At 45.6% G+C, this 18,649-nt stretch overlaps 1 protein-coding gene across 1 annotated transcript in view; it reads right to left on the bottom strand.

Annotated features, from left to right (window-relative positions):
* The window catches only part of LOC145448434 (Golgi-resident adenosine 3',5'-bisphosphate 3'-phosphatase-like), a 253,019-nt gene that overhangs the window by 137,185 nt on the left and 97,185 nt on the right, over window positions 1-18,649 (bottom strand). The window lies entirely within an intron of this gene.

The raw sequence follows: 18,649 nt of genomic DNA on the forward strand, positions 1-18,649 counted from the left end.
GCACAGTTAGTCACGAGTGGCTACTTTTTTGTCAAGCATTTTTGTTAAAAAAACATGCCCCGGCATGCATGGTTGGAAAAGAAGAGAAGTTGAAATAACAGAGAGAAGGAGAGGAGATAGCAGAAACAAAGGAAGGTTTGCCACAGTAACTGGGGATTCAGACTCCGAAATAGGAGGGTTACACCAACCAGCAAGTGTCAGTGAACCACTGAACCTACTCCAACCTGGGAGAGGATCCTGCTTCGAAGCTGTCTGTGGCCAAGAGACATCATCCCCAGTCGAGTGCTCTGCGGCAAAGATTCGATATAATCTTGTGCCATCTATTTTCTAAAAATTTACTAACGTTTACGGTGACCGTGGGTTTTCGCGATCGCCACAAACCTCTGTAAAACGCCTGGATATAAAGAGGGAAATTTACTAACGTTTACGGTGAGGGTGACCGTGGGTTTTCTCGCGATCACCACAAACCTCTGTAAATCACCTTGGATATAAAGAGCTCTACGGGTCGGAAACGGGAGATATTTCGTCAAGTCTTTTGTCACGGTGGGTGTGACAGTGGTCGATATGCACAGTTAGTCACGAGTGGCTACTTTTTTGTCAAGCATTTTTGTTAAAAAAACATGCCCCGGCATGCATGGTTGGAAAAGAAGAGAAGTTGAAATAACAGAGAGAAGGAGAGGAGATAGCAGAAACAAAGGAAGGTTTGCCACAGTATCTGGGGATTCAGACTCCGAAATAGGAGGGTTAAACCAAACAGCAAGTGTCAGTGAACCACTGAACCTACTCCAACCTGGGAGAGGATCCTGCTTCGAAGCTGTCTGTGGCCAAGAGACATCATCCCCAGTCGAGTGCTCTGCGGCAAAGATTCGATATAATCTTGTGCCATCTATTTTCTAAAAATTTACTAACGTTTACGGTGACCGTGGGTTTTCGCGATCGCCACAAACCTCTGTAAAACGCCTGGATATAAAGAGGGAAATTTACTAACGTTTACGGTGAGGGTGACCGTGGGTTTTCTCGCGATCACCACAAACCTCTGTAAATCACCTTGGATATAAAGAGCTCTACGGGTCGGAAACGGGAGATATTTCGTCAAGTCTTTTGTCACGGTGGGTGTGACAGTGGTCGATATGCACAGTTAGTCACGAGTGGCTACTTTTTTGTCAAGCATTTTTGTTAAAAAAACATGCCCCGGCATGCATGGTTGGAAAAGAAGAGAAGTTGAAATAACAGAGAGAAGGAGAGGAGATAGCAGAAACAAAGGAAGGTTTGCCACAGTAACTGGGGATTCAGACTCCGAAATAGGAGGGTTACACCAACCAGCAAGTGTCAGTGAACCACTGAACCTACTCCAACCTGGGAGAGGATCCTGCTTCGAAGCTGTCTGTGGCCAAGAGACATCATCCCCAGTCGAGTGCTCTGCGGCAAAGATTCGATATAATCTTGTGCCATCTATTTTCTAAAAATTTACTAACGTTTACGGTGACCGTGGGTTTTCGCGATCGCCACAAACCTCTGTAAAACGCCTGGATATAAAGAGGGAAATTTACTAACGTTTACGGTGAGGGTGACCGTGGGTTTTCTCGCGATCACCACAAACCTCTGTAAATCACCTTGGATATAAAGAGCTCTACGGGTCGGAAACGGGAGATATTTCGTCAAGTCTTTTGTCACGGTGGGTGTGACAGTGGTCGATATGCACAGTTAGTCACGAGTGGCTACTTTTTTGTCAAGCATTTTTGTTAAAAAAACATGCCCCGGCATGCATGGTTGGAAAAGAAGAGAAGTTGAAATAACAGAGAGAAGGAGAGGAGATAGCAGAAACAAAGGAAGGTTTGCCACAGTATCTGGGGATTCAGACTCCGAAATAGGAGGGTTAAACCAAACAGCAAGTGTCAGTGAACCACTGAACCTACTCCAACCTGGGAGAGGATCCTGCTTCGAAGCTGTCTGTGGCCAAGAGACATCATCCCCAGTCGAGTGCTCTGCGGCAAAGATTCGATATAATCTTGTGCCATCTATTTTCTAAAAATTTACTAACGTTTACGGTGACCGTGGGTTTTCGCGATCGCCACAAACCTCTGTAAAACGCCTGGATATAAAGAGGGAAATTTACTAACGTTTACGGTGAGGGTGACCGTGGGTTTTCTCGCGATCACCACAAACCTCTGTAAATCACCTTGGATATAAAGAGCTCTACGGGTCGGAAACGGGAGATATTTCGTCAAGTCTTTTGTCACGGTGGGTGTGACAGTGGTCGATATGCACAGTTAGTCACGAGTGGCTACTTTTTTGTCAAGCATTTTTGTTAAAAAAACATGCCCCGGCATGCATGGTTGGAAAAGAAGAGAAGTTGAAATAACAGAGAGAAGGAGAGGAGATAGCAGAAACAAAGGAAGGTTTGCCACAGTAACTGGGGATTCAGACTCCGAAATAGGAGGGTTACACCAACCAGCAAGTGTCAGTGAACCACTGAACCTACTCCAACCTGGGAGAGGATCCTGCTTCGAAGCTGTCTGTGGCCAAGAGACATCATCCCCAGTCGAGTGCTCTGCGGCAAAGATTCGATATAATCTTGTGCCATCTATTTTCTAAAAATTTACTAACGTTTACGGTGACCGTGGGTTTTCGCGATCGCCACAAACCTCTGTAAAACGCCTGGATATAAAGAGGGAAATTTACTAACGTTTACGGTGAGGGTGACCGTGGGTTTTCTCGCGATCACCACAAACCTCTGTAAATCACCTTGGATATAAAGAGCTCTACGGGTCGGAAACGGGAGATATTTCGTCAAGTCTTTTGTCACGGTGGGTGTGACAGTGGTCGATATGCACAGTTAGTCACGAGTGGCTACTTTTTTGTCAAGCATTTTTGTTAAAAAAACATGCCCCGGCATGCATGGTTGGAAAAGAAGAGAAGTTGAAATAACAGAGAGAAGGAAAGGAGATAGCAGAAACAAAGGAAGGTTTGCCACAGTATCTGGGGATTCAGACTCCGAAATAGGAGGGTTAAACCAAACAGCAAGTGTCAGTGAACCACTGAACCTACTCCAACCTGGGAGAGGATCCTGCTTCGAAGCTGTCTGTGGCCAAGAGACATCATCCCCAGTCGAGTGCTCTGCGGCAAAGATTCGATATAATCTTGTGCCATCTATTTTCTAAAAATTTACTAACGTTTACGGTGACCGTGGGTTTTCGCGATCGCCACAAACCTCTGTAAAACGCCTGGATATAAAGAGGGAAATTTACTAACGTTTACGGTGAGGGTGACCGTGGGTTTTCTCGCGATCACCACAAACCTCTGTAAATCACCTTGGATATAAAGAGCTCTACGGGTCGGAAACGGGAGATATTTCGTCAAGTCTTTTGTCACGGTGGGTGTGACAGTGGTCGATATGCACAGTTAGTCACGAGTGGCTACTTTTTTGTCAAGCATTTTTGTTAAAAAAACATGTCCCGGCATGCATGGTTGGAAAAGAAGAGAAGTTGAAATAACAGAGAGAAGGAGAGGAGATAGCAGAAACAAAGGAAGGTTTGCCACAGTAACTGGGGATTCAGACTCCGAAATAGGAGGGTTACACCAAACAGCAAGTGTCAGTGAACCACTGAACCTACTCCAACCTGGGAGAGGATCCTGCTTCGAAGCTGTCTGTGGCCAAGAGACATCATCCCCAGTCGAGTGCTCTGCGGCAAAGATTCGATATAATCTTGTGCCATCTATTTTCTAAAAATTTACTAACGTTTACGGTGACCGTGGGTTTTCGCGATCGCCACAAACCTCTGTAAAACGCCTGGATATAAAGAGGGAAATTTACTAACGTTTACGGTGAGGGTGACCGTGGGTTTTCTCGCGATCACCACAAACCTCTGTAAATCACCTTGGATATAAAGAGCTCTACGGGTCGGAAACGGGAGATATTTCGTCAAGTCTTTTGTCACGGTGGGTGTGACAGTGGTCGATATGCACAGTTAGTCACGAGTGGCTACTTTTTTGTCAAGCATTTTTGTTAAAAAAACATGCCCCGGCATGCATGGTTGGAAAAGAAGAGAAGTTGAAATAACAGAGAGAAGGAGAGGAGATAGCAGAAACAAAGGAAGGTTTGCCACAGTAACTGGGGATTCAGACTCCGAAATAGGAGGGTTACACCAACCAGCAAGTGTCAGTGAACCACTGAACCTACTCCAACCTGGATTCGATATAATCTTGTGCCATCTATTTTCTAAAAATTTACTAACGTTTACGGTGACCGTGGGTTTTCGCGATCGCCACAAACCTCTGTAAAACGCCTGGATATAAAGAGGGAAATTTACTAACGTTTACGGTGAGGGTGACCGTGGGTTTTCTCGCGATCACCACAAACCTCTGTAAATCACCTTGGATATAAAGAGCTCTACGGGTCGGAAACGGGAGATATTTCGTCAAGTCTTTTGTCACGGTGGGTGTGACAGTGGTCGATATGCACAGTTAGTCACGAGTGGCTACTTTTTTGTCAAGCATTTTTGTTAAAAAAACATGCCCCGGCATGCATGGTTGGAAAAGAAGAGAAGTTGAAATAACAGAGAGAAGGAGAGGAGATAGCAGAAACAAAGGAAGGTTTGCCACAGTAACTGGGGATTCAGACTCCGAAATAGGAGGGTTACACCAAACAGCAAGTGTCAGTGAACCACTGAACCTACTCCAACCTGGGAGAGGATCCTGCTTCGAAGCTGTTTGTGGCCAAGAGACATCATCCCCAGTCGAGTGCTCTGCGGCAAAGATTCGATATAATCTTGTGCCATCTATTTTCTAAAAATTTACTAACGTTTACGGTGACCGTGGGTTTTCGCGATCGCCACAAACCTCTGTAAAACGCCTGGATATAAAGAGGGAAATTTACTAACGTTTACGGTGAGGGTGACCGTGGGTTTTCTCGCGATCACCACAAACCTCTGTAAATCACCTTGGATATAAAGAGCTCTACGGGTCGGAAACGGGAGATATTTCGTCAAGTCTTTTGTCACGGTGGGTGTGACAGTGGTCGATATGCACAGTTAGTCACGAGTGGCTACTTTTTTGTCAAGCATTTTTGTTAAAAAAACATGCCCCGGCATGCATGGTTGGAAAAGAAGAGAAGTTGAAATAACAGAGAGAAGGAGAGGAGATAGCAGAAACAAAGGAAGGTTTGCCACAGTAACTGGGGATTCAGACTCCGAAATAGGAGGGTTACACCAAACAGCAAGTGTCAGTGAACCACTGAACCTACTCCAACCTGGGAGAGGATCCTGCTTCGAAGCTGTCTGTGGCCAAGAGACATCATCCCCAGTCGAGTGCTCTGCGGCAAAGATTCGATATAATCTTGTGCCATCTATTTTCTAAAAATTTACTAACGTTTACGGTGACCGTGGGTTTTCGCGATCGCCACAAACCTCTGTAAAACGCCTGGATATAAAGAGGGAAATTTACTAACGTTTACGGTGAGGGTGACCGTGGGTTTTCTCGCGATCACCACAAACCTCTGTAAATCACCTTGGATATAAAGAGCTCTACGGGTCGGAAACGGGAGATATTTCGTCAAGTCTTTTGTCACGGTGGGTGTGACAGTGGTCGATATGCACAGTTAGTCACGAGTGGCTACTTTTTTGTCAAGCATTTTTGTTAAAAAAACATGCCCCGGCATGCATGGTTGGAAAAGAAGAGAAGTTGAAATAACAGAGAGAAGGAGAGGAGATAGCAGAAACAAAGGAAGGTTTGCCACAGTAACTGGGGATTCAGACTCCGAAATAGGAGGGTTACACCAAACAGCAAGTGTCAGTGAACCACTGAACCTACTCCAACCTGGGAGAGGATCCTGCTTCGAAGCTGTCTGTGGCCAAGAGACATCATCCCCAGTCGAGTGCTCTGCGGCAAAGATTCGATATAATCTTGTGCCATCTATTTTCTAAAAATTTACTAACGTTTACGGTGACCGTGGGTTTTCGCGATCGCCACAAACCTCTGTAAAACGCCTGGATATAAAGAGGGAAATTTACTAACGTTTACGGTGAGGGTGACCGTGGGTTTTCTCGCGATCACCACAAACCTCTGTAAATCACCTTGGATATAAAGAGCTCTACGGGTCGGAAACGGGAGATATTTCGTCAAGTCTTTTGTCACGGTGGGTGTGACAGTGGTCGATATGCACAGTTAGTCACGAGTGGCTACTTTTTTGTCAAGCATTTTTGTTAAAAAAACATGCCCCGGCATGCATGGTTGGAAAAGAAGAGAAGTTGAAATAACAGAGAGAAGGAGAGGAGATAGCAGAAACAAAGGAAGGTTTGCCACAGTAACTGGGGATTCAGACTCCGAAATAGGAGGGTTACACCAAACAGCAAGTGTCAGTGAACCACTGAACCTACTCCAACCTGGGAGAGGATCCTGCTTCGAAGCTGTCTGTGGCCAAGAGACATCATCCCCAGTCGAGTGCTCTGCGGCAAAGATTCGATATAATCTTGTGCCATCTATTTTCTAAAAATTTACTAACGTTTACGGTGACCGTGGGTTTTCGCGATCGCCACAAACCTCTGTAAAACGCCTGGATATAAAGAGGGAAATTTACTAACGTTTACGGTGAGGGTGACCGTGGGTTTTCTCGCGATCACCACAAACCTCTGTAAATCACCTTGGATATAAAGAGCTCTACGGGTCGGAAACATGAGATATTTCGTCAAGTCTTTTGTCACGGTGGGTGTGACAGTGGTCGATATGCACAGTTAGTCACGAGTGGCTACTTTTTTGTCAAGCATTTTTGTTAAAAAAACATGCCCCGGCATGCATGGTTGGAAAAGAAGAGAAGTTGAAATAACAGAGAGAAGGAGAGGAGATAGCAGAAACAAAGGAAGGTTTGCCACAGTAACTGGGGATTCAGACTCCGAAATAGGAGGGTTACACCAAACAGCAAGTGTCAGTGAACCACTGAACCTACTCCAACCTGGGAGAGGATCCTGCTTCGAAGCTGTCTGTGGCCAAGAGAAACATCCCCAGTCGAGTGCTCTGCGGCAAAGATTCGATATAATCTTGTGCCATCTATTTTCTAAAAATTTACTAACGTTTACGGTGACCGTGGGTTTTCGCGATCGCCACAAACCTCTGTAAAACGCCTGGATATAAAGAGGGAAATTTACTAACGTTTACGGTGAGGGTGACCGTGGGTTTTCTCGCGATCACCACAAACCTCTGTAAATCACCTTGGATATAAAGAGCTCTACGGGTCGGAAACGGGAGATATTTCGTCAAGTCTTTTGTCACGGTGGGTGTGACAGTGGTCGATATGCACAGTTAGTCACGAGTGGCTACTTTTTTGTCAAGCATTTTTGTTAAAAAAACATGCCCCGGCATGCATGGTTGGAAAAGAAGAGAAGTTGAAATAACAGAGAGAAGGAGAGGAGATAGCAGAAACAAAGGAAGGTTTGCCACAGTAACTGGGGATTCAGACTCCGAAATAGGAGGGTTACACCAAACAGCAAGTGTCAGTGAACCACTGAACCTACTCCAACCTGGGAGAGGATCCTGCTTCGAAGCTGTCTGTGGCCAAGAGACATCATCCCCAGTCGAGTGCTCTGCGGCAAAGATTCGATATAATCTTGTGCCATCTATTTTCTAAAAATTTACTAACGTTTACGGTGACCGTGGGTTTTCGCGATCGCCACAAACCTCTGTAAAACGCCTGGATATAAAGAGGGAAATTTACTAACGTTTACGGTGAGGGTGACCGTGGGTTTTCTCGCGATCACCACAAACCTCTGTAAATCACCTTGGATATAAAGAGCTCTACGGGTCGGAAACGGGAGATATTTCGTCAAGTCTTTTGTCACGGTGGGTGTGACAGTGGTCGATATGCACAGTTAGTCACGAGTGGCTACTTTTTTGTCAAGCATTTTTGTTAAAAAAACATGCCCCGGCATGCATGGTTGGAAAAGAAGAGAAGTTGAAATAACAGAGAGAAGGAGAGGAGATAGCAGAAACAAAGGAAGGTTTGCCACAGTAACTGGGGATTCAGACTCCGAAATAGGAGGGTTACACCAAACAGCAAGTGTCAGTGAACCACTGAACCTACTCCAACCTGGGAGAGGATCCTGCTTCGAAGCTGTCTGTGGCCAAGAGACATCATCCCCAGTCGAGTGCTCTGCGGCAAAGATTCGATATAATCTTGTGCCATCTATTTTCTAAAAATTTACTAACGTTTACGGTGACCGTGGGTTTTCGCGATCGCCACAAACCTCTGTAAAACGCCTGGATATAAAGAGGGAAATTTACTAACGTTTACGGTGAGGGTGACCGTGGGTTTTCTCGCGATCACCACAAACCTCTGTAAATCACCTTGGATATAAAGAGCTCTACGGGTCGGAAACGGGAGATATTTCGTCAAGTCTTTTGTCACGGTGGGTGTGACAGTGGTCGATATGCACAGTTAGTCACGAGTGGCTACTTTTTTGTCAAGCATTTTTGTTAAAAAAACATGCCCCGGCATGCATGGTTGGAAAAGAAGAGAAGTTGAAATAACAGAGAGAAGGAGAGGAGATAGCAGAAACAAAGGAAGGTTTGCCACAGTAACTGGGGATTCAGACTCCGAAATAGGAGGGTTACACCAAACAGCAAGTGTCAGTGAACCACTGAACCTACTCCAACCTGGGAGAGGATCCTGCTTCGAAGCTGTCTGTGGCCAAGAGACATCATCCCCAGTCGAGTGCTCTGCGGCAAAGATTCGATATAATCTTGTGCCATCTATTTTCTAAAAATTTACTAACGTTTACGGTGACCGTGGGTTTTCGCGATCGCCACAAACCTCTGTAAAACGCCTGGATATAAAGAGGGAAATTTACTAACGTTTACGGTGAGGGTGACCGTGGGTTTTCTCGCGATCACCACAAACCTCTGTAAATCACCTTGGATATAAAGAGCTCTACGGGTCGGAAACGGGAGATATTTCGTCAAGTCTTTTGTCACGGTGGGTGTGACAGTGGTCGATATGCACAGTTAGTCACGAGTGGCTACTTTTTTGTCAAGCATTTTTGTTAAAAAAACATGCCCCGGCATGCATGGTTGGAAAAGAAGAGAAGTTGAAATAACAGAGAGAAGGAGAGGAGATAGCAGAAACAAAGGAAGGTTTGCCACAGTAACTGGGGATTCAGACTCCGAAATAGGAGGGTTACACCAAACAGCAAGTGTCAGTGAACCACTGAACCTACTCCAACCTGGGAGAGGATCCTGCTTCGAAGCTGTCTGTGGCCAAGAGACATCATCCCCAGTCGAGTGCTCTGCGGCAAAGATTCGATATAATCTTGTGCCATCTATTTTCTAAAAATTTACTAACGTTTACGGTGACCGTGGGTTTTCGCGATCGCCACAAACCTCTGTAAAACGCCTGGATATAAAGAGGGAAATTTACTAACGTTTACGGTGAGGGTGACCGTGGGTTTTCTCGCGATCACCACAAACCTCTGTAAATCACCTTGGATATAAAGAGCTCTACGGGTCGGAAACGGGAGATATTTCGTCAAGTCTTTTGTCACGGTGGGTGTGACAGTGGTCGATATGCACAGTTAGTCACGAGTGGCTACTTTTTTGTCAAGCATTTTTGTTAAAAAAACATGCCCCGGCATGCATGGTTGGAAAAGAAGAGAAGTTGAAATAACAGAGAGAAGGAGAGGAGATAGCAGAAACAAAGGAAGGTTTGCCACAGTAACTGGGGATTCAGACTCCGAAATAGGAGGGTTACACCAAACAGCAAGTGTCAGTGAACCACTGAACCTACTCCAACCTGGGAGAGGATCCTGCTTCGAAGCTGTCTGTGGCCAAGAGACATCATCCCCAGTCGAGTGCTCTGCGGCAAAGATTCGATATAATCTTGTGCCATCTATTTTCTAAAAATTTACTAACGTTTACGGTGACCGTGGGTTTTCGCGATCGCCACAAACCTCTGTAAAACGCCTGGATATAAAGAGGGAAATTTACTAACGTTTACGGTGAGGGTGACCTTGGGTTTTCTCGCGATCACCACAAACCTCTGTAAATCACCTTGGATATAAAGAGCTCTACGGGTCGGAAACGGGAGATATTTCGTCAAGTCTTTTGTCACGGTGGGTGTGACAGTGGTCGATATGCACAGTTAGTCACGCGTGGCTACTTTTTTGTCAAGCATTTTTGTTAAAAAAACATGCCCCGGCATGCATGGTTGGAAAATAAGAGAAGTTGAAATAACAGAGAGAAGGAGAGGAGATAGCAGAAACAAAGGAAGGTTTGCCACAGTAACTGGGGATTCAGACTCCGAAATAGGAGGGTTACACCAAACAGCAAGTGTCAGTGAACCACTGAACCTACTCCGACCTGGGAGAGGATCCTGCTTCGAAGCTGTCTGTGGCCAAGAGACATCATCCCCAGTCGAGTGCTCTGCGGCAAAGATTCGATATAATCTTGTGCCATCTATTTTCTAAAAATTTACTAACGTTTACGGTGACCGTGGGTTTTCGCGATCGCCACAAACCTCTGTAAAACGCCTGGATATAAAGAGGGAAATTTACTAACGTTTACGGTGAGGGTGACCGTGGGTTTTCTCGCGATCACCACAAACCTCTGTAAATCACCTTGGATATAAAGAGCTCTACGGGTCGGAAACGGGAGATATTTCGTCAAGTCTTTTGTCACGGTGGGTGTGACAGTGGTCGATATGCACAGTTAGTCACGAGTGGCTACTTTTTTGTCAAGCATTTTTGTTAAAAAAACATGCCCCGGCATGCATGGTTGGAAAAGAAGAGAAGTTGAAATAACAGAGAGAAGGAGAGGAGATAGCAGAAACAAAGGAAGGTTTGCCACAGTAACTGGGGATTCAGACTCCGAAATAGGAGGGTTACACCAAACAGCAAGTGTCAGTGAACCACTGAACCTACTCCAACCTGGGAGAGGATCCTGCTTCGAAGCTGTCTGTGGCCAAGAGACATCATCCCCAGTCGAGTGCTCTGCGGCAAAGATTCGATATAATCTTGTGCCATCTATTTTCTAAAAATTTACTAACGTTTACGGTGACCGTGGGTTTTCGCGATCGCCACAAACCTCTGTAAAACGCCTGGATATAAAGAGGGAAATTTACTAACGTTTACGGTGAGGGTGACCTTGGGTTTTCTCGCGATCACCACAAACCTCTGTAAATCACCTTGGATATAAAGAGCTCTACGGGTCGGAAACGGGAGATATTTCGTCAAGTCTTTTGTCACGGTGGGTGTGACAGTGGTCGATATGCACAGTTAGTCACGAGTGGCTACTTTTTTGTCAAGCATTTTTGTTGAAAAAACATGCCCCGGCATGCATGGTTGGAAAAGAAGAGAAGTTGAAATAACAGAGAGAAGGAGAGGAGATAGCAGAAACAAAGGAAGGTTTGCCACAGTAACTGGGGATTCAGACTCCGAAATAGGAGGGTTACACCAAACAGCAAGTGTCAGTGAACCACTGAACCTACTCCAACCTGGGAGAGGATCCTGCTTCGAAGCTGTCTGTGGCCAAGAGACATCATCCCCAGTCGAGTGCTCTGCGGCAAAGATTCGATATAATCTTGTGCCATCTATTTTCTAAAAATTTACTAACGTTTACGGTGACCGTGGGTTTTCGCGATCGCCACAAACCTCTGTAAAACGCCTGGATATAAAGAGGGAAATTTACTAACGTTTACGGTGAGGGTGACCTTGGGTTTTCTCGCGATCACCACAAACCTCTGTAAATCACCTTGGATATAAAGAGCTCTACGGGTCGGAAACGGGAGATATTTCGTCAAGTCTTTTGTCACGGTGGGTGTGACAGTGGTCGATATGCACAGTTAGTCACGCGTGGCTACTTTTTTGTCAAGCATTTTTGTTAAAAAAACATGCCCCGGCATGCATGGTTGGAAAAGAAGAGAAGTTGAAATAACAGAGAGAAGGAGAGGAGATAGCAGAAACAAAGGAAGGTTTGCCACAGTAACTGGGGATTCAGACTCCGAAATAGGAGGGTTACACCAAACAGCAAGTGTCAGTGAACCACTGAACCTACTCCGACCTGGGAGAGGATCCTGCTTCGAAGCTGTCTGTGGCCAAGAGACATCATCCCCAGTCGAGTGCTCTGCGGCAAAGATTCGATATAATCTTGTGCCATCTATTTTCTAAAAATTTACTAACGTTTACGGTGACCGTGGGTTTTCGCGATCGCCACAAACCTCTGTAAAACGCCTGGATATAAAGAGGGAAATTTACTAACGTTTACGGTGAGGGTGACCTTGGGTTTTCTCGCGATCACCACAAACCTCTGTAAATCACCTTGGATATAAAGAGCTCTACGGGTCGGAAACGGGAGATATTTCGTCAAGTCTTTTGTCACGGTGGGTGTGACAGTGGTCGATATGCACAGTTAGTCACGCGTGGCTACTTTTTTGTCAAGCATTTTTGTTAAAAAAACATGCCCCGGCATGCATGGTTGGAAAAGAAGAGAAGTTGAAATAACAGAGAGAAGGAGAGGAGATAGCAGAAACAAAGGAAGGTTTGCCACAGTAACTGGGGATTCAGACTCCGAAATAGGAGGGTTACACCAAACAGCAAGTGTCAGTGAACCACTGAACCTACTCCGACCTGGGAGAGGATCCTGCTTCGAAGCTGTCTGTGGCCAAGAGACATCATCCCCAGTCGAGTGCTCTGCGGCAAAGATTCGATATAATCTTGTGCCATCTATTTTCTAAAAATTTACTAACGTTTACGGTGACCGTGGGTTTTCGCGATCGCCACAAACCTCTGTAAAACGCCTGGATATAAAGAGGGAAATTTACTAACGTTTACGGTGAGGGTGACCGTGGGTTTTCTCGCGATCACCACAAACCTCTGTAAATCACCTTGGATATAAAGAGCTCTACGGGTCGGAAACGGGAGATATTTCGTCAAGTCTTTTGTCACGGTGGGTGTGACAGTGGTCGATATGCACAGTTAGTCACGAGTGGCTACTTTTTTGTCAAGCATTTGTGTTAAAAAAACATGCCCCGGCATGCATGGTTGGAAAAGAAGAGAAGTTGAAATAACAGAGAGAAGGAGAGGAGATAGCAGAAACAAAGGAAGGTTTGCCACAGTAACTGGGGATTCAGACTCCGAAATAGGAGGGTTACACCAAACAGCAAGTGTCAGTGAACCACTGAACCTACTCCAACCTGGGAGAGGATCCTGCTTCGAAGCTGTCTGTGGCCAAGAGACATCATCCCCAGTCGAGTGCTCTGCGGCAAAGATTCGATATAATCTTGTGCCATCTATTTTCTAAAAATTTACTAACGTTTACGGTGACCGTGGGTTTTCGCGATCGCCACAAACCTCTGTAAAACGCCTGGATATAAAGAGGGAAATTTACTAACGTTTACGGTGAGGGTGACCGTGGGTTTTCTCGCGATCACCACAAACCTCTGTAAATCACCTTGGATATAAAGAGCTCTACGGGTCGGAAACGGGAGATATTTCGTCAAGTCTTTTGTCACGGTGGGTGTGACAGTGGTCGATATGCACAGTTAGTCACGAGTGGCTACTTTTTTGTCAAGCATTTTTGTTAAAAAAACATGCCCCGGCATGCATGGTTGGAAAAGAAGAGAAGTTGAAATAACAGAGAGAAGGAGAGGAGATAGCAGAAACAAAGGAAGGTTTGCCACAGTAACTGGGGATTCAGACTCCGAAATAGGAGGGTTACACCAAACAGCAAGTGTCAGTGAACCACTGAACCTACTCCAACCTGGGAGAGGATCCTGCTTCGAAGCTGTCTGTGGCCAAGAGACATCATCCCCAGTCGAGTGCTCTGCGGCAAAGATTCGATATAATCTTGTGCCATTTATTTTCTAAAAATTTACTAACGTTTACGGTGACCGTGGGTTTTCGCGATCGCCACAAACCTCTGTAAAACGCCTGGATATAAAGAGGGAAATTTACTAACGTTTACGGTGAGGGTGACCGTGGGTTTTCTCGCGATCACCACAAACCTCTGTAAATCACCTTGGATATAAAGAGCTCTACGGGTCGGAAACGGGAGATATTTCGTCAAGTCTTTTGTCACGGTGGGTGTGACAGTGGTCGATATGCACAGTTAGTCACGAGTGGCTACTTTTTTGTCAAGCATTTTTGTTAAAAAAACATGCCCCGGCATGCATGGTTGGAAAAGAAGAGAAGTTGAAATAACAGAGAGAAGGAGAGGAGATAGCAGAAACAAAGGAAGGTTTGCCACAGTAACTGGGGATTCAGACTCCGAAATAGGAGGGTTACACCAAACAGCAAGTGTCAGTGAACCACTGAACCTACTCCAACCTGGGAGAGGATCCTGCTTCGAAGCTGTCTGTGGCCAAGAGACATCATCCCCAGTCGAGTGCTCTGCGGCAAAGATTCGATATAATCTTGTGCCATCTATTTTCTAAAAATTTACTAACGTTTACGGTGACCGTGGGTTTTCGCGATCGCCACAAACCTCTGTAAAACGCCTGGATATAAAGAGGGAAATTTACTAACGTTTACGGTGAGGGTGACCGTGGGTTTTCTCGCGATCACCACAAACCTCTGTAAATCACCTTGGATATAAAGAGCTCTACGGGTCGGAAACGGGAGATATTTCGTCAAGTCTTTTGTCACGGTGGGTGTGACAGTGGTCGATATGCACAGTTAGTCACGAGTGGCTACTTTTTTGTCAAGCATTTTTGTTAAAAAAACATGCCCCGGCATGCATGGTTGGAAAAGAAGAGAAGTTGAAATAACAGAGAGAAGGAGAGGAGATAGCAGAAACAAAGGAAGGTTTGCCACAGTAACTGGGGATTCAGACTCCGAAATAGGAGGGTTACACCAAACAGCAAGTGTCAGTGAACCACTGAACCTACTCCAACCTGGGAGAGGATCCTGCTTCGAAGCTGTCTGTGGCCAAGAGACATCATCCCCAGTCGAGTGCTCTGCGGCAAAGATTCGATATAATCTTGTGCCATCTATTTTCTAAAAATTTACTAACGTTTACGGTGACCGTGGGTTTTCGCGATCGCCACAAACCTCTGTAAAACGCCTGGATATAAAGAGGGAAATTTACTAACGTTTACGGTGAGGGTGACCGTGGGTTTTCTCGCGATCACCACAAACCTCTGTAAATCACCTTGGATATAAAGAGCTCTACGGGTCGGAAACGGGAGATATTTCGTCAAGTCTTTTGTCACGGTGGGTGTGACAGTGGTCGATATGCACAGTTAGTCACGAGTGGCTACTTTTTTGTCAAGCATTTTTGTTAAAAAAACATGCCCCGGCATGCATGGTTGGAAAAGAAGAGAAGTTGAAATAACAGAGAGAAGGAGAGGAGATAGCAGAAACAAAGGAAGGTTTGCCACAGTAACTGGGGATTCAGACTCCGAAATAGGAGGGTTACACCAAACAGCAAGTGTCAGTGAACCACTGAACCTACTCCAACCTGGGAGAGGATCCTGCTTCGAAGCTGTCTGTGGCCAAGAGACATCATCCCCAGTCGAGTGCTCTGCGGCAAAGATTCGATATAATCTTGTGCCATCTATTTTCTAAAAATTTACTAACGTTTACGGTGACCGTGGGTTTTCGCGATCGCCACAAACCTCTGTAAAACGCCTGGATATAAAGAGGGAAATTTACTAACGTTTACGGTGAGGGTGACCGTGGGTTTTCTCGCGATCACCGCAAACCTCTGTAAATCACCTTGGATATAAAGAGCTCTACGGGTCGGAAACGGGAGATATTTCGTCAAGTCTTTTGTCACGGTGGGTGTGACAGTGGTCGATATGCACAGTTAGTCACGAGTGGCTACTTTTTTGTCAAGCATTTTTGTTAAAAAAACATGCCCCGGCATGCATGGTTGGAAAAGAAGAGAAGTTGAAATGACAGAGAGAAGGAGAGGAGATAGCAGAAACAAAGGAAGGTTTGCCACAGTAACTGGGGATTCAGACTCCGAAATAGGAGGGTTACACCAAACAGCAAGTGTCAGTGAACCACTGAACCTACTCCAACCTGGGAGAGGATCCTGCTTCGAAGCTGTCTGTGGCCAAGAGACATCATCCCCAGTCGAGTGCTCTGCGGCAAAGATTCGATATAATCTTGTGCCATCTATTTTCTAAAAATTTACTAACGTTTACGGTGACCGTGGGTTTTCGCGATCGCCACAAACCTCTGTAAAACGCCTGGATATAAAGAGGGAAATTTACTAACGTTTACGGTGAGGGTGACCGTGGGTTTTCTCGCGATCACCACAAACCTCTGTAAATCACCTTGGATATAAAGAGCTCGACGGGTCGGAAACGGGAGATATTTCGTCAAGTCTTTTGTCACGGTGGGTGTGACAGTGGTCGATATGCACAGTTAGTCACGAGTGGCTACTTTTTTGTCAAGCATTTTTGTTAAAAAAAACATGCCCCGGCATGCATGGTTGGAAAAGAAGAGAAGTTGAAATAACAGAGAGAAGGAGAGGAGATAGCAGAAACAAAGGAAGGTTTGCCACAGTAACTGGGGATTCAGACTCCGAAATAGGAGGGTTACACCAAACAGCAAGTGTCAGTGAACCACTGAACCTACTCCAACCTGGGAGAGGATCCTGCTTCGAAGCTGTCTGTGGCCAAGAGACATCATCCCCAGTCGAGTGCTCTGCGGCAAAGATTCGATATAATCTTGTGCCATCTATTTTCTAAAAATTTACTAACGTTTACGGTGACCGTGGGTTTTCGCGATCGCCACAAACCTCTGTAAAACGCCTGGATATAAAGAGGGAAATTTACTAACGTTTACGGTGAGGGTGACCGTGGGTTTTCTCGCGATCACCACAAACCTCTGTAAATCACCTTGGATATAAAGAGCTCTACGGGTCGGAAACGGGAGATATTTCGTCAAGTCTTTTGTCACGGTGGGTGTGACAGTGGTCGATATGCACAGTTAGTCACGAGTGGCTACTTTTTTGTCAAGCATTTTTGTTAAAAAAACATGCCCCGGCATGCATGGTTGGAAAAGAAGAGAAGTTGAAATAACAGAGAGAAGGAGAGGAGATAGCAGAAACAAAGGAAGGTTTGCCACAGTAACTGGGGATTCAGACTCCGAAATAGGAGGGTTACACCAAACAGCAAGTGTCAGTGAACCACTGAACCTACTCCAACCTGGGAGAGGATCCTGCTTCGAAGCTGTCTGTGGCCAAGAGACATCATCCCCAGTCGAGTACTCTGCGGCAAAGATTCGATATAATCTTGTGCCATGTATTTTCTAAAAATTTACTAACGTTTACGGTGACCGTGGGTTTTCGCGATCGCCACAAACCTCTGTAAAACGCCTGGATATAAAGAGGGAAATTTACTAACGTTTACGGTGAGGGTGACCGTGGGTTTTCTCGCGATCACCACAAACCTCTGTAAATCACCTTGGATATAAAGAGCTCGACGGGTCGGAAACGGGAGATATTTCGTCAAGTCTTTTGTCACGGTGGGTGTGACAGTGGTCGATATGCACAGTTAGTCACGAGTGGCTACTTTTTTGTCAAGCATTTTTGTTAAAAAAAACATGCCCCGGCATGCATGGTTGGAAAAGAAGAGAAGTTGAAATAACAGAGAGAAGGAGAGGAGATAGCAGAAACAAAGGAAGGTTTGCCACAGTAACTGGGGATTCAGACTCCGAAATAGGAGGGTTACACCAAACAGCAAGTGTCAGTGAACCACTGAACCTACTCCAACCTGGGAGAGGATCCTGCTTCGAAGCTGTCTGTGGCCAAGAGACATCATCCCCAGTCGAGTGCTCTGCGGCAAAGATTCGATATAATCTTGTGCCATCTATTTTCTAAAAATTTACTAACGTTTACGGTGACCGTGGGTTTTCGCGATCGCCACAAACCTCTGTAAAACGCCTGGATATAAAGAGGGAAATTTACTAACGTTTACGGTGAGGGTGACCGTGGGTTTTCTCGCGATCACCACAAACCTCTGTAAATCACCTTGGATATAAAGAGCTCTACGGGTCGGAAACGGGAGATATTTCGTCAAGTCTTTTGTCACGGTGGGTGTGACAGTGGTCGATATGCACAGTTAGTCACGAGTGGCTACTTTTTTGTCAAGCATTTTTGTTAAAAAAACATGCCCCGGCATGCATGGTTGGAAAAGAAGAGAAGTTGAAATAACAGAGAGAAGGAGAGGAGATAGCAGAAACAAAGGAAGGTTTGCCACAGTAACTGGGGATTCAGACTCCGAAATAGGAGGGTTACACCAAACAGCAAGTGTCAGTGAACCACTGAACCTACTCCAACCTGGGAGAGGATCCTGCTTCGAAGCTGTCTGTGGCCAAGAGACATCATCCCCAGTCGAGTGCTCTGCGGCAAAACTTTTGATATAATCTTGCTCCATAATCTTGCCTGTGGCCAAGCGACATCATCCACATCATGACTACCCACCCACAAAAAATCACAAAACAAATCTGTCATGAAATCCAACCCGAACAAGCAGAGATCGAAAAAAAAACGCCGATAGCTCTGTCCGCCTGCGACTGATGCGCCTCGATGCGCCGCGCCCCAATACGGACCGGGACGGGGCTCGTTCACTTGAGGACCAAAACGTCATTTTCGCCATAATGCTATAGTGAATTTGGTCCGAAAGTGAACGAGCCCCGTCAGTTCGCCAATTAAATCTGCG

This window comes from Botryllus schlosseri, chromosome 10, assembly GCF_051294905.1.
Source record: "Botryllus schlosseri isolate E-star chromosome 10, Bs_hap1, whole genome shotgun sequence".
Classification (NCBI taxonomy): Eukaryota; Metazoa; Chordata; class Ascidiacea; order Stolidobranchia; family Styelidae; genus Botryllus; species Botryllus schlosseri.